The sequence below is a fragment of the Cajanus cajan genome, chromosome 10 (assembly GCF_000230855.2).
Source record: "Cajanus cajan strain Asha chromosome 10, NIPB_CcT2T_4, whole genome shotgun sequence".
Lineage (NCBI taxonomy): Eukaryota > Viridiplantae > Streptophyta > Magnoliopsida > Fabales > Fabaceae > Cajanus > Cajanus cajan.
The window spans coordinates 31,674,094-31,699,831 of NC_138526.1; the positions used below are offsets into that span (position 1 = coordinate 31,674,094).

General features: G+C 30.0%; 2 long non-coding RNA genes across 2 annotated transcripts; both read left to right on the top strand.

The window, feature by feature from the left end:
• Positions 1–254: 254 nt before the first annotated feature.
• Positions 255–7,252, top strand: LOC145952817 (uncharacterized). The gene is made up of 3 exons (XR_014430305.1): positions 255–6,686; positions 6,787–6,876; positions 6,971–7,252. It is a non-coding gene; the product is annotated as an uncharacterized LOC145952817 (long non-coding RNA).
• A 1-nt stretch (position 7,253) lies between these two features.
• Positions 7,254–9,512, top strand: LOC145952818 (uncharacterized). Its single transcript, XR_014430306.1, has 3 exons — positions 7,254–8,316; positions 8,396–8,739; positions 8,818–9,512. It is a non-coding gene; the product is annotated as an uncharacterized LOC145952818 (long non-coding RNA).
• The last annotated feature ends 16,226 nt before the right edge of the window (positions 9,513–25,738 follow it).

Genomic DNA, 25,738 nt, shown 5'->3' on the forward strand with positions numbered 1-25,738 from the left:
GACACCCCTCTACCCCATAATAAATAAGTAACAACAATAAGAATAATTCAATAAATATAACATCAAGAAGGGTCCACATATTTTAATAAAAACTCATAGGTTCACAAGTCTTGAAATAAATAGAAATAATAATAATAATAATAATAAAGTTTTACTCTTAAAAGAAAATTATCAAGGTCTCTAAAGCAAAATGAAAGGAATCCAGAATTTACAAATATAAGGTGAATATAAAACTCTTAAAAATAAGTCTCCTCAAACGACAAATAACAATTCATAACTAAAGCATCCTAAATTCATGCCCCAATGTCACATCCTATCATAGCAGAACCCTTTCCCTTTAGAACTCAACACTATGAGTGCCTTCATCTTCACCTAAAAGAAAACCACATAAAAACAGGACGGTGAGAGATAGATAACATCATATATGAACATAGAGCTACCCAATTCCCCCCCACACCTTGCACCAAAATATCATCATTAAATATAAACAACAAATACATCTCATATAATTACCAAACATCATTTTTTTTTTCAATCATACAAGCTTTCATACACATGCTCACTATATGCTCATACACATTTCCTCTCCTAAGAGTCTCAACTTGGCACTCCGCACAATGGGCGTACCTCATCAATTCCCTTAGTTGTTGCCAATGCGGGCATACCGTTCTCACACCCTCCCAGGGCCGGTATGTTGCACGGTTAAACACCCAGCGGCCCGTGCAAAGGCAATCCACCCACCGTTAAACCCTTTGTGGCCAGTGAGCTACGCAGTTAAACACCCAACGGACCACGCATGAAATGCCTCCCGTCATGGTCCCCCCTGTCTCAACCCCTCTCTGGGCCCAGGGTCCAATGCAATATAGTCACGTCTGGCTTCTCAAGCACCACATGCAACACATAAGTCTCATGCAACTCATGCATCCCACGTAACTCATAATTAATGCATCTCCATTATATAACATCATCACATGTCAATAACAATCCATGCAATATCATCCTCACATGCTAGGTACCTATCATTAAGTTATCAACATCACAGATCACAAATTTCACATAATTCTTCACACACATCACAATATCTATGACATTCAGTTAATAATTTAACCATAACTCGAGATATACATATCCTTTCTAAGTGATCCTAACTCCATTAGAATCCTAACATCAATATCTACAACTTTCCTGAAGAACACAAATCCTAATAAAGTCGTTTAGGTTACCATTCAGGGCTCACAAAAATTGATGTTGTGGTTCGCACACAGATTGGAAGGCTCAAATTGAAGCTCACATAACTTGATCAAATATTAATATTTTTACACGATTCGTATGTCTAAATGATATCCCCAGATGTCTAGTTTCTAGCAAAACAAACGGTACTCGATTTGGATAACTACACAGAAAGATATCGCAAAATTACAAACGTATGTCGGGGTCCCGACGCCCGACGCCCAAAACTGGCGCTGAGCGCCCAAATCTCTGCCCAGACTCCCCTCTGTGAAATTAAACCTGCGTTTTATGAGTTCCAACAAGGTTTTTACCAATTTTCACTACTTCTACACCCCGTTGGTTCAGTTTAACTCCATTTATATTCTTCATACGTTCCAAATCAATCCATACACATCTCAAGCCTCAAAAATTGGTTTCCATTGGTTTTACAAAAAAAAATCTAAACTCTTCTTAACACATAAAATTCAAGTCATCAAATTTAAGGATAAAGAATTAACAAGAAAGCCCCAATGGAATTCAAAGATAATTCAAGAAATAAGTTCTTCCAAATGAATTAAGAATTTAGAACATCGATTGCACAGATAATCGTTCAGAATTTTAAATAGAGTTCCTAGAGGGACTTAGGGATTGCCCTCACTACCCGAACACCCCTATATTCACATATGAAGAAACCCATCTCCCTCGTACCTGGATGAGCAGAAGACGAATGCTCTTGGTGTGATCTAGGATCGTTCCTGAGTACTCTTCCTTAGAGCTCTTTGTTTCTCCTCTTTTTTTTTTTCCTAACCCTTTAGAACGCAAATGAGGTAGATAGGGTTAACACCACCTGATTCCTTTCTTAAAATTAATCCATTGGGTTGGGTCAACCCAACCCATTTTCCTTCTCTTCTAACCCACTTCTCTTTTTCCTCAAAATAATTAAATAAAATAAATACATGTATATTATAAAATATTTTTCCTCTATAATAATAATATATTTCTGACCCAAAATATAATAATATAATTTTAATAACAAAATATCATATAAAATCAACCTTCTCTTAAAACATATAAATATTTATTTAAAAATGCTAATAAAAATACTTATTTAATACGTACAAAATAATTGTCCAAAATAATAATTATTTAAAACGTACAAAATAATATTCCTCTATAATTATTAAAATAATTATGACCAAATACCATCTAATAATAATAATAATAACTTTTTTGAAAATTGGGGTGTTACATTGTGTTCTCAGGATTTGTCTGATAGACATGATATAACTTGATGATGCTATTTTTGATTGTTCTTTCTTATTCTCATGATTGCTTAATTGTTTTGATACTTCTTGCTTATGTAAGAAGTAGTGGTTGGGTGGCATCGCTTATGCTATGAGCATAGGTGCAAGTAGTTGTAGTAGACGAGGTATCTTGCTAACCAACTAGAACTAGTGGAACCTTGGATGTGAGTGAGAAATTGACTTATTGAATGTATTAAGAGTTTACGATTGGTGGCGTTTCTGAAATTTATAGTTATAGTGATTGAATCCAAGGAGATTGTATTTTGAGAACTGGAGTTTTGGTATTCTTGATGAGAGATTGAAATATTGGTGAATTCCTTTAGTGTTGGTGCTTGCATGTTAACCTTTCATGGTTTAGGTAACATGTGAGTTTTATTTTCTAAGTCTTTAGTGTTGAGTATGTGAGTTATTTTGGTTTAGGATTGTAGTGGGAAGCTTGGATATTAGTTGAGGTGGAAAGAAGTGAGTTGGAAGGATTGAGGTATTTTCATGGTTTTAGAGGTTGATATAATATTACTGTCTGGTATAGAGGATGTTTTCGCTGAAGTTTTGTTGTGCTAGTATGAGTACCGTATTGACATCATCAGGAAAGTAGAATCCTTAGATGTTATCTTTTCAGTGGAACTGGAATCAGGAAAAATGAAGGTCTAGAACTCCAGTTATAGCTGCTTGGGTGATCAAAGGTCTAGCTATAAGTGCTGAATATATTTGTCGGGATTTTTTGAATTTTTAGCTAAGAAGATAATCATTTTAGAATTGTATGTTTTCATAAAATTATAGCTTATTCTCTTAGCTTTCTTTTGAGATAGGTTTGAGATCATTTGGATGAGTATGACTCTCTGTGTGTCATTTGCTCGACAATTGTTAAAGGGAGGTGTATGATGTTATGATGTTTTTGAGTTGTTAGGCATAACAAGAATAAAAACTAATTTGGATATGATGTTCTGAGGTGTTGTCATTGAGAGGTTGTTTAAGATGGTATGATTCTATATGGTAAGGTTGGTTCATGTACATGTTGTATGGAGTAAACGATGATTGATTGGTATATGCTTAGGGATGGTATATATGAATGTTTGAAGTAGGTATTCTAATATGATTTGATATGCGTGTATGTTGATATGAGGATAGATGACCTTATATAACAATTAGTGGGTGTTTGTGTGTTTAGTAAGATTGAACTTAGGATGTGGTATCATCAAATCAAAGTTGAAGATGAGGATATATACTAGACAATTTTATGCTAGTTATCTAAGTGTAATTTTTGATTGTATGAGGTGAATGTTCTAGGCCCTGTAATTTCTAATGGAGATATAACGTAGATCTACCTAAGGTAGAAGTTGTGCTAAGTAGGAGATACCAAAAGTCAATTAGTGAGGATAAGAGTTTTCTTATATTTGTTTATTATTATAGGAGAGTTATTGAGAAAATTTCTAGGATATCATTACCTTTGACTAGATTGACTAGGAAAGAGTTGCCTTTGTATGGGATAATAAATGTGAGAGTAGGTTTCAAACTCTTAAGGAAAGATCGCATAGTGTTACCAGATTTTAGTAAGTCTTATGTGGTATATAGTGATGCTTCTAAGATGGGTTGGTTGGAGTATGGATGCAAGAAGGAAGGGTAGTAGCTTATGTGTCTAGGAAATTGAAAATTCATGAGAGGAATTACCTTACCATGACATTGAGTGAGCAGTTGTGACATTTACACTAAGATTTGGAGACACTACCTATATGATTATAAGCTTGAGGTATTTAGTGATCATTAGAGCCTTAAATATCTATTTGACCCGAGAGAGTTGAATATAAGACAAGAGAGATAGTTGGAATTTCTTAAGGACTAAGATTTTAATCTTAGTTGTTATCTGGTAAAGTGAACGTAGTAGTCGATGCTTTGAGTAGGAAACCTTTACATTCATCTTCACTTAAGATTTGAGAGATGGACCTTTTGGCTCGGTCTATGGATTTAAGTTTGAATTGTTAAGTTACTCCTAGTAGTGTGAAACTAAGTATGACTCGAGTAACGAATGGACGGTTGAAAGAAATTGGAGAAGCACATTTAGATGATTTATTTTGGTGGTAAAACATGAGGCTATAGTGTTAGAAAAGAATGGCTCAATCCAAGAGGGGGGTGAATTAGATTCTATGGCACTTTAAAAATTTTCATATTTTTTAGGATCTTTATTTCAATTCAAACTTTTCTAATTATGAATTTTCAAAGAAGTTTCTTAAAGACTTGTTAATGAAGAATGAATCCTATATGCTTTCTTGATTAATCATTAATGAGATTCAAAGTTAAGCACAATCAATATGTAATACTTTGATTCTATGTAAACCAATGTTGCACATACAAACATGTTAATCAAGAATAATCTCTTCAATACACAAAGTAAAAGATAAGGGTAAGAGAAGATTGCACAAGTCTTTTATCCTGATTCAGCCACTCCACATGTGACCTACATCTAGTCCTCAATCATAACATGATCAAGATTTGTTTTACTATCTTAATGAAGAAGTTTTACAAGCATACCACACATGCATACACTCCTACATTCAGTTGAAACACCTATTTTGGGCTGATGGTACGAGCAGAAGTGATTTTCAATGTTTTGGTGATGTACTTGCTTTTGATAGTACACATAAGAAGAATAAGTATAATAAGCCATTGGTGATTTTTTCTGGTAAAAACCACCATGCTCAAACTGTTATATTTGGTTGTGCTATTGTTTTTGATGAAAGTATCGAGGCATATAGGTGGGTGTTGGAATCCTTTTTGAATGCAATGTCAAATAAGCAACCAAAAGCTGTAGTGACTGATGGAGATGGTGCAATGAGAGAGGCAATTAAGCATGTATTTCCAGAAGCAACACATAGGCTTTGTTCATGGCATTTGCAAAAAAATGTCTGTCAGAATGTTAAGAATAATAATTTTTGGAAGGATTTCAAGAGAGTAATGTACGGTAATTATAGCCCAGAAAAGTTTGAAAGATTATGGAATGAGTTAGTAGAAAGACATGAACTACAAGACAATAATTGGGTTCAACAAACTTACCAAAAATGATTTATGTGGGCTACTGCTTATTTATGTGACAAATTTTTTGGCGGTATAAGGACTACTTCTTTATGTGAAGGAATAAATTCATGCATAAAGTCTTATTTGAAGAGAAAAAAATACTATAGTTGAGTTGTTGTACAATTTTGAGCATTCTTTAAGAGATTATAGGTATAATGAGTTGTCTGATTTCAATTCTTTTTATACAGAACCTGTTTTATCCACGTCTTTGCCCTTAATTGAAAAAGAAGCTTAAAAAATTTATACCAGTGATGTGTTTAAATTGGTAATGGTTGAGATTATTACTGCTGAATCTTTGAATGTTGTTGATACAAATGACAATGGTGATAAGGTTACCTTCACAGTTGACAATTATAAGCATCGTCAATCTTTACGCAATGTTGTTTTTGACAAAGATGAGTGCAAATATGAATGTGATTGTATGATGTTTGAGTCTTGTGGCATTCCTTGTAGTCATATTATATGTGTTATGCGATATCAACATGTTCATGTGTTTCCTCCAGGTTTAATATGCAATCGATGGTTGAAGGATGCAAAAAATTCAGTTTATATGTCGTATGAGACAGGGGATAATTCTAATGATATGATTTTTACTGCACGCTTTGGGGTTTTAAGTGCATGTTTTAATAGACTTGGTCACCTTGCTTCAAAGATTTGTGAAAGTTTTAATTTCATAAGGAATGAAATTTTGAAGCTTACTGATAAGTTATAAAAAGAAGTTAGTTTGCAGCACAATGGATATGATGCTAGTAATGATTATTGTGACCCCCTTGTTGTTAAGACAAAAGGTGCCCCATCAAAGAAAAATGTGAAGAAAAAGAGTAGGAAATGTTCTAATTGTAATTTAATTGGTCATGTAGCTTCAACATGTCTTGTCCTCCTTTCCATGGATTATGACTTTAGTTCCAGTGAGGATAATACAGAATTGGATGATGATGTTGATGAAAGTGTAAGTTATTTATTTTGAAATATCATTTTAGGTAATTAATTTATTTATTTGACACATCAGTTTATATAAGTAATTTATTTTGTTAATTGCAGGAAAATTTTATATGCTCTAATGATGATACTAACAAAGAAGATGGCAGTAGTGCTCTAGTGAAGGTATTTATTTTGATTGTATATCTGAAAAAAGTTTTAATAGTCTCATTATTTGTATTTTGTGATTAATTTATGAAATTTGTGCTTTTAATGGAATGTACAGAATAAACGAATGGATGATGATTTAAGTATATCAAAATTGAAATATAAGAAACAAAGGGTTTCAAAACCGAATTTGAAGGAGGAGAACATTGTAAGTGAATTTTATTTTGATATATGTATGTCTTAAAATATTAACTTTGCATTTGATTATAATCATTGATTTGTATTATCATATTTAATTTCAGAAATTGAAAGCAACAAATTTAAAAGTACATACAGTTGGTAGGAAGATTTGTGATAAAAATGTAAAAGAAAAAGGAAAAGCAAGTTCTTGTAATTTAGTGAAAGATGTTGATGGAAAACTTGTTGGAGAATCCGGATTGATGTAAATCCTCTTCAAGTTCCTCCCTAGATCTTTGGCTCCTTGATTCTTCCTAAGCTTTGCTAAGGTCTCCAATGGAGGAGGAGACCTTAGAACCACCACGGTTTGGTGGAGAACACTCCCAAGAGGCGCCACTCCTTGATGAAGAGATAAGCCACTTCAATTCTCACCACACTCTTCTAGTGAAGGGATAAGAGAATTGGATGAATATCAAAGGAGGTTTAGGGACTTTTAGAAGAGAGAAATCTGAACAATATTTCAGAAATGAAATCTCTATACATCCAAAAGTGTTTTACAATGAAGGAAAAATGAAAATATAGGAGTAGGAAGCTTGGAGAGCAAGCTAGGCTTAACCATGGTTCACTAGGAACCATGGTAAGGTCTAGCTAACCATCCATGGTCTAGAGGCTTGGAGAGCAAGCTACTCACTTAGCTTGCTTGGTAAGCAAGCTAAGGAGAAGCTTGTGCTTCAAGCTTCTAAGCTTGAGTGTGAACAAGCAATGTGAACACAAATCAAGTTGGGCTGCTCATGGACTTTATTTTACTCCAACCAGTTTTGAAAAAATGTTGATTTGGTTTAGTTAGGTTCATCCAATGTGAATGAAACCTACCTAAATCAAATCTATGAAAAATTAGGAGTAAAATGAGTCTAATATGTAAAATTTTGCCTAGGCCCATCTCTAGGCCCAATTGCTAGTAACACTCTCTAGCTTGCTAGTTACACTCTCTAGCTTGCTAATGCCACTCTCAATCCTACTACTAGAAAACTAAGAAAATAGTGTATTTCTAGATTAGGTTAAATGGAGTCAAAGTGTCCAAGTAACCTACCCTAGAAACAATATACAATAGCTAATAAAAGGAAATAAAGTGCCTCACAAATACAAAGGCAAAAATACACCTATACAAGTATCTACTATATACAAGGTACAAGAAATCAAACTATACAATGTATGTATAGTAGAGACTATGAGACTAAAAAGAGGAATCATACTCAATACTCATATTGAGCATAGGTCTAAGAAGCATCTCCTCTCTAGAAGCCTCCTCTAGCCTCCTAACCATGGACCTATTTAAAGGCCCAATGGTCTTCATGGGTGAGCCTCCTTGGATCAACCTTCACCCTTCTTGGTCTTACCTATTCCAAAGGGATCCTTGGGGATTAGATTTCCATCAGATGTAAAGATGGAGTCTTCAACTCAAAAAATACAGGTCCAATTTGTGAGTAACTTTTGTTTTTGTTGAGTTCGTTGAGGATCAAAATATAATTTATTTTTTTTGGTTAATGAAGGAAGGTGAAGAATCTCACAAAAGAGATGTTTTATCCCCGACATCATTTGAAAGAAATGATTTGGTCCATACTTATAATCAGTTTCCTCCTGTGCAACATCCTTTTTATAATCATATCCAGCAACAGCAGATGTTAAACTTTCAATATCCACAATACTTGCCAATAAATGAGGTTAGTTAATTTTGTTTCCGTAATTTATATACATAAATTATCCATAATATTTTATTAATATATTAAGATTAAAAAATTGATCATCTTGTAAAATTTTCGTTTGATGAACATGGCTGGTGCATCTGGTTGGTCTGACTTACTTCAAAATGTTATGAATGGTGGCACTGAACCAAGTAAGTTTGTTTGTTGACGGTGTTGTACATTAAAATAATAATTTTTTTAATGCTTCTCACGTTATGCATTTTTTGTAGGTAAAAAATCAGGGTAGAAAATGATGATTTCCCAGGTGCAGATGCTAAATTTTACACGCAAAAATGGTCTTTGGTTGACTATAAAGGGCGTTGAGACAACGTTGTCAGTTTGAAATGCAAAATTATTAGTGAAGTCTGAAACTTTAACATATTTAAATTTGATGTATTGGGAAAAAATGATGTGATACACTTATTTTGAAAATGATACTGAGCCATAATTTTAATACTTATGACTTTAGATGGAGAAAATTATTCATATTTGATCTGACTGTGCATGTGCAAATTGACTTGTTTAATAAGAAAATATTGTGTGTATAATTTGCGTAAAATTAATGTACTAATTTGATGGAAAAAAAGTAACAATATGATTACAAATTATAAATGAAAAATAGATAATGTAAACCTTTGGGTCATATCCTTTAAAGGTCGGCAATGTTATTATATGAACTCTTATGTTGTAGTCAATTATCCCCGCAACAATGTTCATTAGTAATGTAAACCTTTGGGTCATATCCTTTAAAAAGAAGATAAAAGAAAAAAGGATAAAACTTTTAATAATATCTTCATTAATCATATTTTTAATATCTTCATTAATCATATTTTTTTTTGGTTTAGGGTTTGAAACAGAAGTAAAAATAAAAACTAAAGTATCCAAAAATTAAATTTATAATTGTTATTTATGAAAAAAAAAACCTCTTGAACCACCAAAATCATCTTCAACGAATTTGTTTGCAATGGATTCTTAAACTCTGGCAGACATAACAATGTTATTATATGAACTCTTATGTTTCAGTCAATTCTTCCCGGTCTAATGTCCTTTAGTAATGTAAACCTTTGATTCATGTCCTTTAAAAAGAAGATGAAAGTAAAAGGAAGAAAACTTTTAATAATTTCACCAAAAAAAATTATTGTTGAAATTATTAAAAGTTTTGTTGTTTTTACTTTCATCTTCTTTTTAAAGGACATGACTCAGAGGTTTTCATTACTAAAGGACATTAGAGCGAGAAGAATTGACTAAAAGATAAGAGTTCATATAATAACATTCTAGAAGCTGCAGAGTTTAAGAATCCATTGCAAACAAATTCCTTGAAGATGATTTTGGTGGATGAAGGGGTTTTTTTTTCTTCCATAAATAACAATTATAAATTTCATATATGAAAGAGATAAGGATGAACTGAATGTTGAATAAAACCCAAAACGAAGGCAATGGTGTTATGGAATTTAACTTTCCCTCAATCTACATACTAACATTTTGAAAATGAACATATATGATGGTCAGTTATGGAATGTGAAATTTGGGTATTGTAGGTCACTTTAAATAAGTCATTAAGGTGTGAAAACCAAAAATGGTAAAATGAAGTGTCGTTTAATAACTTTAAATATGAGGAGTCATTTTCCTTGTGAACGGTTTGTATTTCAGAGTTAAATTCTTTACACAAGTGGATATTAAATATGAAAAAAGAATAATATTAATATACAACTGACAACACAGAACTTGTATTTTCATTTACGAAGCACGTACACATTTCATGAGGGATATAAAATTTATTTATGTATGCCTGCAATTACATCATTCCAATAAGCAATGATGATTTCAGATGTATGTAGTAATTAATAATGACATGATATAATTAATTAGTATTAAAAATTTCATTATATAATTATTTATTATTAACAAAAAATAATTTGATAGGGTTTCGGAATACAATTAGAAAGATGTATAATTTTTGTTTTTCAAAACAAGACCATAATCATTTCAAAAGTCTATAAATAAATATTTTTAAAAATATCAAGAATGGAACATTTAATTAATAACTAAAAAAATAATCACATTTGACATATTTTTTAATATATTAAATAAAATTAAGGTAATTTGTTAATTAGGTTACAAAAATAATATATATTTTTATTTATCGTAATTGGAATTAAAAGAATGCAAATCAGAGTAAATTTCATCAAAATTAATTATAAAAGTTACGGATGTTTAACAAAAAAAATATCTTAATCGATACCCCACAACAACAACAACTACATTTTCAAAACGTTTATCAGTAGATATTCCGAGTGAAAAGCTTTTTTCAACTTGAGGACATCACCCTCTTTGAATTTTCCACCCTTCATAAATTGCATCCATGCAGAACTCAAATAACACTCCTTAGCATGGCGGGACGATCTTCTGCTTATATATGATTCATATTGTTTTTTTGATTGACATCAAATAAAAAACAATATGCATAATCATTTATGTTCCAAGCAACGACGTATTTAACAATAAAATTTTGCCAGGAAACAATTAAATAATAATTAGTAAAGTATATTATATTAATCATATGTTACTTATATTAATTATTTAGTCAAAATATTCAAAGTTCATTAATAAATTTTTTTTAAGTAATTTATTAACTCACTAATGGTTGTTTCCCTGTAGCTGCTGCCTTTGTTAGAGTCAAATACCATGGTGGATATATGGGCAGGTTATTCTCCGGTTCGTTATTAGGTTGTGGTGCTGGTGAAATTATTAGTTCCAGGTCTCTTGATTCATCCTCATTGGCTTCTTGTATTATGTAATTGTTACTGATAACAAAAAATTTCAACATTCAATTTCTTAACTGTTATTATTCCAAACTTTGTTACTGGTTCATAATTAATAAATATTTTCATGCATAAATGAACATTGCTAAACTTTGATTATATTAATCAAAATATTAAATCCTATTTTTTAATTATAATAATTAATATAAAAAATATTAACCACAGGATATGCTTTTGGGAATACCAAACACCTTATTATACGGGAAGGTACACAGTTTGTGGTTTTGATTTTCACAATGTACAATCATTAATTGGCCACAACCGCAAGTCTTAACGTTTCAAACAAAATCGTCTTGGACTAAAACGGGGCAACAATCAGTCACTTTAATTTTCTCCAATTCCAACGATGCAGAAACTGGGCAATAGACACATAAAGTGCTATCATTTCATCATTCTCTCAACCCTAAACAAATACAACACAACAAGCCACTTTCATCTTCTCCGAAGAATCATCTTCTTGCCACAGTCATCTCAAAAACTTAAAAATTGTTGGTTAGTTAACTTCATCATCTTCATTATCGTTGTTTAGGCAAAAAATTCTTTCTTTTAGGGCTTAACGTTTATCATACTTCACTTAATATAAAAACCAAAACTTTACATGTTAAATTCGTCCATTTGACTGTTCTTCGTCTGTATTCTGTAATACAAAATAAAAAAGCACTGTTCTTCATTGCATGTATCCTTAATCATCATTTCATACATTGCATATATTATTTTTGCATTATCTATTTTTATGTCTATGGTTTAGGGTTTATATTCGATTGTGGAATTGAACCCTTCAATTTACTTGTCTTTCTTCCTATTGAAGACATATAATGGACTATTTTAATGACGCTCATGAGGAAAACCCACCAACACACTTCCGATCTGACGTCTACCCAAATAAGGTTAACTTATTTTATGTTAAATAAAATTAAATAACAAAATTTCATGTTATTCATAACTTATGTTCTTCCATATTTTTGTTTTGTTTTTGTTTAGGGTCGCATCTATTTAAATGCAAAATTTTACAAGTACTGGATTTGTAAAATAGAACCAGGCGAGTGTCTCATTATAGACCCACAAGGAAACTCGTTCAAGGTTTATCTGAAAAATTTATGTAAAACTGTTGGTATGTTTAACAAAGGGGTAAATGACATGATAGATTTTTATGGTATAAAAAACAAACATATTGCTGAGTTTTGGTACAAGGGGTCAAACGAATTTAACTTGCGTATCTTTACTGCTGCTGAAGAGGAAATATCCTATCTTAAAATTAAAAACGAAATTGGCCATAGTTCTAAAAGGTACATATAATTGCAAACCTATATTTCATTAACTTTAATTTGTTATTTATTTATTTATTTATTTATTAATCTTCACTTTTAATTTTCTCAGCAAGATTAATGTCCCACTTCTCCACCCTGACAATGAGATTGTAGATTTAACAGAGGCTGATTCACCACCACCTGAAGAACAACTTCTACAATTGCCTTTTCCAACAGATCATATGCCAAGACATTCTGTTCCTTGGTTTCACACTATAACAAAATATGTAGCAACTAGAAGAAAACCTTTGGTATGGAATTACATCATTGTTTTTAAATTAACAAAATATTTTATTTCAAAAATTAATATACATAATGATGTAAATAATTGTCTTTCATTATTATTTCCAGTATTTTTCGGTCAAATACTTTAATGTTTGGGGCATAGACAAATACAAATTTTGTGTCTTAATCAACAAAGATGGAGAGATGGTTCAAGCTGACATTAAAAAACCATCAACACAGCGAAACAAAAAGGAGTTTTATGTCGGGAAGGAATGGGGGCTGCTTATTAAAGGTCAACGATACAACACATGCATACGACTTAGGATTGAAAAAGTTCAAAACTTGAACTTCCTAATCCTCCATGTTAACAAAGCCTGACTTGGCCTTCTCATTTTATGCTTGTTTTATAACTGTTGACTTCATTTAAGTGCTTTTGTATGATGACATTCTTGTTTTTTTATCAGTATCCCAATTAACAATCATCACAATTTCACACGACTTATAAAATCTACTTAACTTATTGCGTAATTTAAATCAACTTGATTTTTTTAGACTATTATTTTTTAATTTATATGATAATTGGTTGCTGATGTTTTTTAAAATATGTTTAGGCTTTTATATATATACTAATAATGAGTAAATTGTCAAATGTCACATAACATATATCATGTTACAATTTTCATGGGCCATTGTGTTAAAAAATAATATTTTTGTAATTATTACTATGCGACATGTACAAATGTACAATAAAATTTAAACTTTTCATTTGTTATAGAAGATTTAAAAAAAATTATCTACAAATCTACATTACAATTTAAAAACCAAAAAAAACATTAAACTATTTATTTTATAAAATGTTTTGTAATTTCACTTATGTTTTTGTTAGCATAAATTCATTTATAGTTTGCCTAGTTTATACATTTATCAAAAAAACTTACAAAAATATTTTATTTACATATGACAGACAACTTAGTGGAACAAAAATAATATTATGTAACAAATTCATTCAAATCTCTTATTTATTGTCAAAATTAAATAAATTTAACCCTAAACTTACATAAATTTATAAAAAAAAGAAAAAATAAACTTGCAAAAAAACAATAATTCATTAATCAATCACCTTATAAATTAAATTTAACAACATCAAAAATACATCACTTTGGCTACAGTAAATACAATGAATGCCAATATCACAAACTTCATTTTCCTATAATCTACAACGTGAGAATCAATAGTATTACACGCTGCCATCAAATCTTCATTAATCATTTCAACCTTACTACTAAGAACACTTAATTTACTATTCATTTCATCAACTATGTCCTTCAAAGACTCTATTTCAGTGTCTCAATTCAGTTTATCAACTATCCCCTTCAATTCTTCGATCTCACTCATTTTAGCTGCAACTACTGAAAGAAAATTTTCATTCTCATAAACTTCATCAACTAGGTTGCACCACAAGAAAAACTTGCAATGCTTGTTATATCCATCATAATTTCCACAACCAAAAAATTTTCTACCAAAGTTCTTAGAAGTGCTTGACATTTGAACCTTACAAGGAACTCCACAAAAATAGTTTCTCATCTTTCTATTTGGTGATAATGTAACCCTGCTACTTTCTGAAGATGCAAATTCAGCCATGTTCCTAAAAAAATGCAATTCAGCAACTGAAAACTATTAATCAGAAAGTAAAACAACAAAAAATAATTCATAAATTAAGTGATGCATTTCACAAAAACATAAATAAGTTAAACATAAACAAATTCAACAAAACTATATCACCAAATTCACCTATGAGATTCACAAATAAGAAAACTAAATCACCAAATTCACCTATGAGATTCACAAATAAAAAAACTAAATCACATATAACCATGTAAACAAACAAAACTCCAAATGAAATCTACTAAGCATGCAAAAACACTAAATACACTTAAACAATGGAATCAACCGGAAAACAACAAACGAATGAACCACATAGGTAACAATGTACATTTTTGTAAACAACTCAAAAAAATACACTACAAGGAAAATGATAAATTGCAACGGACAAATTACGACGGTTATCTAGAAACCGTCGTCGCTTTGATATTGCGACCCTTTATACGACAATTTTTCAAAACCATCGCAAAATTGTTCAACATTGCGAAGGTTTATTGTAAACCATCGCAAAATTTGTAGAACATTGCGACGGTTTATCATAAACCATCGCAAAATTGTACAATATTGCGACAGTTTAGCGTAAACCGTCGCAAAATTTATTGAACATTGCGATGGTTTATCATAAACTGTCGCAAAATTTGTTTAAGATTGCGACAGTTAATCATAAACCGTCGCAAATTTTTTTTAACATTGCGACAGTTAGTCATAAACCGCCGCAAAATTTTCAGCATTGCGACGATTTACTATAAACCGTCGCAATCTACAAGACAATTTTTTTTTATTAAAATTAATTTTTTTTAAGTATTATGTATATTATCTTAATAAACTTATATTTTATTAAAAAATTTATATATACTTCCTTTAACATGAGGTACACGATTTTTTTTTCTTTATATAATTTCAAAATCGTGACTAGAATATAAATTTATCTTTCAACAAACTTATCAATTTATCTTGTATGTAAGATGTGTTAGAATATATAAATAAATATAATTATCATTCTATAACTTAATTTTTGAGTTATCAGATCACATATTATTGAATAATTTACAATGTTAAATTTTATAAATTTTATTTTAAATTCCATCTTCATAACACTATTAAAAATATAAAAATAAATATGTTAAATTTTATAAAAGTCCAGTTTAATTTATTTATGATATAAATATGTTTTTAATATCTAATATATATTTTTAGATGATAATTTATTTTAAAATATATCTTATAATAACAATTCTAAATGGAACATAAATCTTCAGATTTTTCTTATTTTGATTTTTTTAATCAATATATACAATTTTACTATTTTGATTTTTTCAATCAATGTATACAATAAATAAAAAACACAAAAGATGAACATGCAGGTAAAGGAAGATTCCCTCCTCTTCCCGTCAAATATCAAAGAGATAATTTTGAACACTAAGATTTCGTGCATCACATTTGGAACTGACACGTTCATTTGGGAGAATAATATAACAGGTATTTTCTCCTCATCTTCGGCTTATAGATGGTTGTAAGGTGATACTAGTCAGTATCATCATCTTATCTGGAATAAGATTTGGAAGCTACCAGTTTCAGAAAAGTTGAGGCTGTTCTGCTGGCAAATTCTTAATAATGCCCTACCAACCAATAGTAAGAGGAAAGACTGTCATCTTTCAACTTCTGATACCTGCCCGCGTTGCTCTGGGTCTTCCGAGACCATCCTCCATGTGTTAAGAGACTGCCCGCATGCTAGAGAAATCTGGTTAAGGATGGGTATCAGTAGTGGACCTCTTCTATCACCCGATAATATTATTAGTTGGTTCAGAAATGTCATGAATTCTAAAGACTCACCTAAAATTATCACGGTTCTCTGGTGGGCTTGGAAGTGGAGAAATAACAGCATATTTGCTGCTGGAAAGGATGAATGGAACATCAATAATGTTATTCGTGGCATTTATAATTCACTTGCGGAGCTCCCTTACTTGAATAAAATGCTGCAACATGAGTTTAATCACTCTCCCTGGACCCCTCCTAAGAATCAGTTTTTGAAACTGAACGTGGATGGCAGCTTTAATGTATCTAATGGTAGGATGAGTATTGGTGGGGTGGTTCGGGACTGCGCTGGAAGATGGCTTTATGGGTTTTCTAAAATAACTGGGAAGGGAGACCACATTCTAGCTGAGCTGCTTGCTATTAAGATTGGTCTTTCTAGATGTTGGGAAAAGGGTTGGAAGCATATTATTTGTGAATCAGACTGCTTGGAAGTTACTAAAGTGCTCCCCTTAGAGAAGGAGGACCATAGTCACCGTCATAAACATTGTGGAACCATTGAGGATATTCGTATTCTCTTGAGGAAAAGCTGGTTCACCACCATAGTTCACATAAACAGAGATGCCAATAAGGTCGCAAATAGACTTGCAAGTTGGAACACAACAAAAGCTGACTGGGATGAGAACTGGGATATACCACCAAATAACGTACTTGATCTTCTGATGTTAGATAATTTGTCCATCACGTAACCTGCATGTCTTGGGGTTCCGTGATTTATTTTTTATTTTATTTCTTTCCTTTACTTTCTTTCTTTAACTTCCTGATGTACCAAAAAAAAAACATGCATGGACAAATCTTATTTTATCAAAAAATTATTTATTTTAATATATTACATTATATATGTGAATATTAAGACATATATATATATATATATATATATATATATATCAATATATATATTATAATTAAACTTTTTTTAAAACTAATTCATTATTGAGAAATTTTTTTATCACATGATAATTAATTTCTTTCAAAAATTTGACAGATATCAAATAAATAAATATTTTTTTTCAGAATCTATATTTTTTTTTATTAGAATATAATTTTTTTTAAAATATATTATTTTTTAGATAAAAAATTATGTATATGTCAAATAGTAGTGGGGGCAAGTGACCCACTATTCCAAACGTGCATCCGTCCCTGTATATATATATATATATATATATATATATATATATATATATATATATATAGAGGGTTATAATTATACTGGTGTAACTTTCACTAAGTATTATGACACTCAATAACTTTATATTAAATGCGAATTTTGTAAATCCAACCGTTAAATTGACAGTTCATATCACTTTATAAGTGTATATCAAATTTTGTTAAAATTGAACAACTGGTAGGTAATCAAAGTATTTATATTTTAGTGTATTTTGAAATGAATATATTACATCAATTTTGTTTTATAAAAATGAAGTATCAAATCATCTTTTTGTATATATAATCTATGAGAGATATGAACTTTTAATCTAACAGTTGGATTTACCAAATTTACATTTAATATAAAGTTATTGAGCGGTGTAATACTTAGTAAAAGTCACATTTAATATATATATATATATATATATATATATATATATATATATATATATATATATATATATATATATGAGGGGGGGTTATAATTACATCGGTGTAAATTTTACTAAGTGTTACACCGCTCAATAACTTTATATTAAATGTGAATTTTGTAAATTTAACCGTTAAATTGAAAATCTTTTACTCTTAAATCATATATACAAAATGTTATATTAATCGACGATGATTTCTTATAAAATTAAATTCAATCTGTCAGAAAATTTATATTTTCGATGAGAAATTTTTTGTAGGAGAAGCTATATTATTAATGGAATATTTCAGAAAAATTTATATTCGTCGAAAATGTAACAACTGGTTTTAAATTTGATATGAAAATATTATGATATAATTAGATAAGATTTTAAGTTAGTATTTTATTAAAGGTTGATAATTAAAAAATAAAACAAGGATAAATACATTTTTTGAATATTATATGTTTGATTTAAGATAACTTACAAAATAACTCTGGGTTATTCCGCTCAATAACTCATGGTGTATGTTGAATTTCATCGATCCAATTAATTGTTAATTTAAAAGTTATTAAATTTTACTAATAATTAATATAAAAAATTTAACTAGTTTTGGAATAAATTATTTGCTAATTAACAATATAATTGAAACATTAATTATTTTAAGTTATTTAACTAAAATCTTATTAACAATTTACTATATGATCCTAATATTTTTGTATAACTAATATCTGCTTTTAAATTTGATATGAGAATATTATATATAATTAGATAAGATTTTAAGTTAGTATTTTATTAATAGTTGATAATTAGAAAATAAAACAAGGATAAATACATTTTTTTTGAATTTTATATGTTTGATTTAAGGTAAATAAATATATTAAATTAATTAATAATTATTTAAAATATTAAAATTTAATTTATATGTATGTAATAAATAAATATTTATAATTTTATAAAATATATTATCATTATAAATTATAAAATTAAATTATTTAAGTTATAATTTTAAATAGAAATAAGTAGATGTTAATTATAAAAGTAAGTACATATAAATAAAGAATAACTAAATATATTATTATTATTACTATTATTATTATTATTCATAATATAAAATTATTATATATTATTATTATAGTACAAATATGAGATTGTATATTTGAGGATAACTTAAATGAATTAATTTGTATAAGTTATACTGACAACATACATATACATTTTGGTAGCCTACTCATTAGAACTTCATAATTAAGAGTGCTTGACCTAGAGTAGTACAGGGATGGGTGACCTTCTGGGATGTTTCCCAGAAATTGCACAAGTAAGGATAAAACACGCTAAATAGTGAAATATTGTGAAATAGAACCCTTGAGAGGCCAAATATGAGGATTGTTACATTAATAAATTTATTAAAATTAGAAAAAATTATAATTTTCAACCGGTAAAAAAAGAGTCATAATATTAATTTCGAGGCAATTGATGCGATAGTTGATGAAAGGGTCGTAATGTTAATATAGAGGTAGTTGGTGCGACAGTTGATGAAAGAGTCGCAATTCCAAATAAATTTATTTGTTCACATTTTTTAATTTTTTTTTGAAAAAAATGTTAAATTTGATATTTTTGCCAATTTTTTTTTTATATTTTAGCAATTTAATATAATTAATTTGACATGGGAGGGTTTTCCCTTTATTATTGTTATAGATATAGATATAAATTATAAATAACAACCAAACCTTACTCTCCCATCATTTCTTCTAGTTTCTCCACCCTCAACTTTCATAGCAAAAACATAACCACAATATCTTACATTAACAACACCTAAAGTGGTAATATCCTGCATTCAGAATGTGGAGGGGTAAGATCAAGAGTTGAGAGTTCCCACCCACGATGTCCAGTAGCCGTCTGACGTGTGCCACCGCTCCATCTTCGTCATAATCCTCTGCCAAAATTCAAATGAGGAAAACCATTTTAATCATTGTAGCATTTTTTTTGTTAAATAGAATATAGGATTCCTTTTACTTTATGATGATAGTTTGTTTGTTAAAATAAGTAAATAGTTTCTTTATAATTAAAAAGTTTTAATTAGTGTTTAATTTATATGTATTATTAATATAATTGTTTGTTGAAATAGAACTAACTCATTCTTTAAATAAAATATCATATTTGAATTAATAGTTAAATAATTGTAATCAGAAGTAAAATTGTTATTAAATATAATCAATCATGTTTTTTAATGAGAATTTTTCTTTTATCTATCAAAATTATAATGATAATATTAGGAGATGATTGTTTCAAGTTATTTTTCTTTGTTTATGGGAATATAAAGGTGAAAATGTTTTGTTTCTATGTTTGTTAGATGTTTATACAATAACATTCTTAAATATATTTTATTTATGAGAAAGTGATATTCTCATGAGTAAGAAAGTTCTATTTCCATGGTGGAGAGGTGAATAATCGATATTCTCATGGAAATATTGAAATTTATTTTTTTGTAACCCTTGTAACTTGTATTTTCAATTATATTATTTTAAATTATAGAAAATATTTCTAGGAATATTAAATTGTTAAATATCACTTTAGAAAGTTTGATATGATGATATTTGCAACCTTATTTGTGAATCAGATTTTCTTATAGTGTTGATAAGGGAAAATGACAATGTTTTCTATCCATACTATTTGCTTATATAGAGGATTCAACATTTTACTTTTTTAAATTGAATTGTTAGCTTTAAACATGTCTTTCGAGAAACTAGTTCATGTGCATACTTGGTAACAAAGTATGACATCACACATAATCAACTCATCTAAGTTTAAATAAATAGTCCTCCTCAGCTTACTTACCTTTTGTTGGCCCAAGTCATTGGCATCTTACATGTTAGAGTATAGTTCTCTTTAGTTTGTCTTTTACATTTTTTGTAGCATAAAAAAAGTGAATCAAACATCTCTTCTTATATTTTTAGTAATAACATTTTGAGTTATATTATTCTCCTAAGATAAAATAACATTATGTAAAATAAACATTCCATATGGTTTGACCTTAAAACCATGCTTACTATTTCAACTTCTACCGCTAAACCAATTTCAACGAAAATTGATTATTAATATGTTTAGTAAATATTATGTACCAAGAAGGGCCAAACCAAAAAAAAAATAAATAAAAGAATTTACATAAACATATTTTTTAAGTAATAAACAATATGTTCTCCCACAGATGTATCTGTTTATTTATTTAAATTGACGAATTTCACTGAATATTTATTAAATTAAATAATTTACAAATACTATGACATCCATTCTATCTAAATATGTAATGAAATTAATAAATAAAGAAATTCATAAATAATTAAGGTTAAATAGGTTCACATATTAAAATTTTCTCTCCACATGTTGTCACTCTTTTACTATTGCCAAATTGGCACTTAGTTAGGCAATTCTCTATTCTAGACTTGATCAGGTGCATCACTCCTCCTCTCTTTACTTACATAATACATATGCCTTAGTCACCTTCACTACAAGAAAAATGACCTATGCCTACACACAAAAAATGTCACTAAAAATCCAAATTCCATAGCTAAAGGTATCATGGACTTTGACCTATAGACACTGAAGTTGTCAACTTTGAGAGGGCATATAGGGACAACTAATAGCCTATCACTATAAGTTTTACCTACAGACATAATTCAACAACTACATTTGACTGTCATTATAAGAGATACCTATAATTTGCAATATGCGTGGGTAAAAGGCATTGACTTATATTTACACCCCTTACTATAGGTAAACACCATTAAGTTGTAGTTACATGTTATGCATGTAGGTAAAAGTATTTATTATTATTATTATTGTAGGTACACCCCTTACTATAGGTAAACACCATTAATATTTTGTTCTTGCTAAATTTCATTAAATAATAAAAACTATATATACAAAACATATTATAATATTCATCCTTCCTTTTTTGGAAGAAAAAAAAAAGGAAAAAATAAGTAGATGACTTGACACAAGTTGTTTTTTGATCTATATTAAAATAACACGAAAATTTTTACTTATTCTCTTACTCGTCTAATATTGAGATTCCATGTCAGTGTCAACAACCAGTAATTGTTATTATGTTATTTTAAACATCATGTTTGTATTATATTTCAAGTATCATTGTTCATAGAGCTAGAAATATAAGTATCCAAACTATGTTATAAAAATGGCAAATTCATGATGTTAAAGTTGCTAATTAGAAATAAAAAAGGAAAACATATTGCATTGATAAATGTCATTCTGTAAGTATTGTCATCTATGGTGATTCACTGCATGTAAATCCTTCACCAATCCTAAAAAAAATATGAAAGATGTCAATTTTACAATGCTATGATAATTATCTTCATCATGTACTATGACATGAAATTATGCATTTTAATTACTAAAGTAATATTTTAGAAGGGAATGAAGAGACAGAATTTAAGAGTTAACAAAATTAAATAGATAAAGTGAAACATTTTAGGCAAGGAAAATATTTGTCACAAGTATATTTTCTTCTTGAAGCATATTATGTTATTTTTATTTCCCCAACCTTAAAAAATTAAGTAGCAATTACCCATATTAAAAAAGTAATCAATGGTTACATTACATTATATCCCAATGCTTATATATATATATATATATATATATATATATATATATATGTAAGCCTTCTATTCATCCAATCACACATAACATTATAATAACAGAAAATAAAATAAAAGATTGTTGTCAATATGAAGTATCAAAAATTTAATTATTTGAATTTCAATTAACTCACCTATATTAACTTTTCTCATTTGGGGTCTCTTGTAGTTTGATGATTTTCACTAATAGAATCATTTGAAACATTTGTAGGTACCTAAATGAGAAAAAAAAAAGATATTTTTAATTTATAAAAAATTATATCATTTGAGTTATTAAATAAATTGCATTATAAAAATTCACACCTCTTCAGCTACAACTTGTCAAACTTGATTAATCTGTGGATCATATACAAACCGTGATTGAAGGACATTAACAATATTTCCAAGAAAATTCTCTAATTTTTGAATTCTATTGTCTATGGTAGAGCTTTGGTATGAACTTTCATGTCATGGAAGCTTTCCAAGACAACGCACTCATCCTTTTTCTCAGGTCCTTTAACTTTTGAGTATATATCATTTTTCCAATTGATAGTATCTTGAGTGGTTTGTGAACTTTCTGCCTCAATTGTAACAGCTCGATTTTCATAGAATGTACGAGGGCCCAAAAGCCCAATGAAGGTAATTTAGTAATTTACAGGGGTGTTTTAGTAGCCCAGAATGGGCCGTTCCAAAATTGGAACGAGCCATTCCAAGTTACTAAAATGAAGGTGATTTAGTGGCTCGGAACGGGCCTTTCCCAAAATGGAACAGGACATTCCAAACTGTTAAATTTGCCTATGATTCTTAGTTGGGAATGGGCCGTTCTGAATTTTAGAAATGACCTTTAAACCTTATTGAGAACGGGCCATTCTAAAGTTGGAACGGACTGTTCTAAAATATTACCGTTGAGAGTTTTTAATGCAAACCTAGAACGGGCCTTTCTAGTTTGAGAACGGGCTATTCTGGTTTGAGAATGGGCCGTTCTGAATGTGAATTTTACTCATGATTTAAAGGTCCAGAACGAGCCGTTCTGGATTTGGATCTGGCCATTCCGGAGACACTTGATGCCTATAAATAGAGCACTCTGGCACTCACAAAAAGCACACTTTTCACTTTTCTCTTCTTTTCTTCTTTGCTCTCTTCTTTTCTTTCTGCACTCTCTGAAGACCGAGGGGCACTCACAGGAGGAGACCAAGGAGATCTCTGTTTTAGTTTCAACTACTGTTTATCCAGGTACGGGGGAAAAAAGGATTATTTGTATGTAGAGTTACATGAGGGAATTGGGTAGAGGAAGAGTCCCTTAAGATTATGGATAATTTTATAATTAATTCTGTTTGAGAAATTGATGATCCCTTTAGATTCTATATGTGTTAAGGATTATGAATATATGATTAGTTTGTACAAATGATGATCTGGGAGAGAGAACGACCTCGAGCAAGAGATGCTACAGGTGTGACCTTGGCATAGGTTTAATTGCAAGATTTTTGTGGATTATGATGTGATTGTGGTTCCTCACATTAATGACCAGGGATGGCACGACCCCTGGGTAAGTGATGCTACAGGGAGGGCGTGACCCTGGCATGGTGTGGGATGAGTGACACAATTAACACATATCACTTATGTCAGTTGTGGCGTTGCCTTGGCATAGTGTTAATTGTAAGATTTGTGTGGATTATGAATGTGAAAATAAGAATGTTAATTGCAAGATTTAAGATGAATGGGTGTGATTGCGAATTATGGTGTGAAGATGATGCATGATTGATAGAGTTATGATATATAGAAATGCTTGTAAATATTTCATTATGTAATGAGTTATGATGAGATTACATTGTTGTTTGTTTGTATGTGCTTTACATAGAGATGTTTTCTTTTATCACCGTATAATTTGTTGATGTTTTAGGTGAGGAGGATCCTGCTTTGAGTGGCATCTAAAATGCCAACAATTGAATTGTGGGTGTGCTATAGTATTGTGATATCGGGGTAGAGAATTCTAGGATATAAATTTTTATATGTATTTAGAGTTGTGCCTTTTTCCTTTGAAAACAATTTGTAAACTCTTAAGTTTTACTTTTCAAGTTTTATTTTCAATTATTTTTGGATTGAAAAACAATTATGAAGGTTTGATGTGAACCCTTTTACCAACGTTGAAAATCTTATTATTTAGTTTATTTACATTGTTACAATATATATGTGTTGGGGTAGTAAGGGTGTCACATTTAGTGGTATCAGAGCAGGTCGATCCAATCGACCGTGAGTTATGAGTCTACTATGCTTGTTTGGTAGATGAATAATGTAATGAATTGATTGTTGAACTTATTGATGTGCTAATGTGATTAATGATTATGTTGTTGTTTATTTATTTGTGTGCATTGTGTGTGACACCCTTCTACCCCATAATAAATAAGTAACAACAATAAGAATAATTCAATAAATATAACATCAAGAAGGGTCCGCATATTTTAATAAAAACTCATAGGTTCACAAGTCTTGAAATAAATAGAAATAATAATAATAATAATAATAATAATAATAATAATAAAGTTTTACTCTTAAAAGAAAATTATCAAGGTCTCTAAAGAAAAATGAAAGGAATCCGGAATTTACAAATATAAGGTGAATATAAAACTCTTAAAAATAAGTCTCCTCAAACGACAAATAACAATTCATAACTAAAGCATCCTAAATTCATGCCCCAATGTCACATCCTATCAGAGCAGAACCCTTTCCCTTTAGAACTCAACACTATGAGTGCCTTCATCTTCACCTAAAAGAAAACCACATAAAAACAGGACGGTGAGAGATAGATAACATCATATATGAACATAGAGCTACCCAATTCCCCCCCACACCTTGCACCAAAATATCATCATTAAATATAAACAACAAATACATCTCATATAATTACCAAACATCATTTTTTTTTCAATCATACAAGCTTTCATACACATGCTCACTATATGCTCATACACATCTCCTCTCCTAAGAGTCTCAACTTGGCACTCCGCACAATGGGCGTACCTCGTCAATTCCCTTAGTTGTTGCCAATGCGGGCATACCGTTCTCACACCCTCCCAGGGCCGGTATGTTGCACGGTTAAACACCCAGCGGCCCGTGCAAAGGCAATCCACCCACCGTT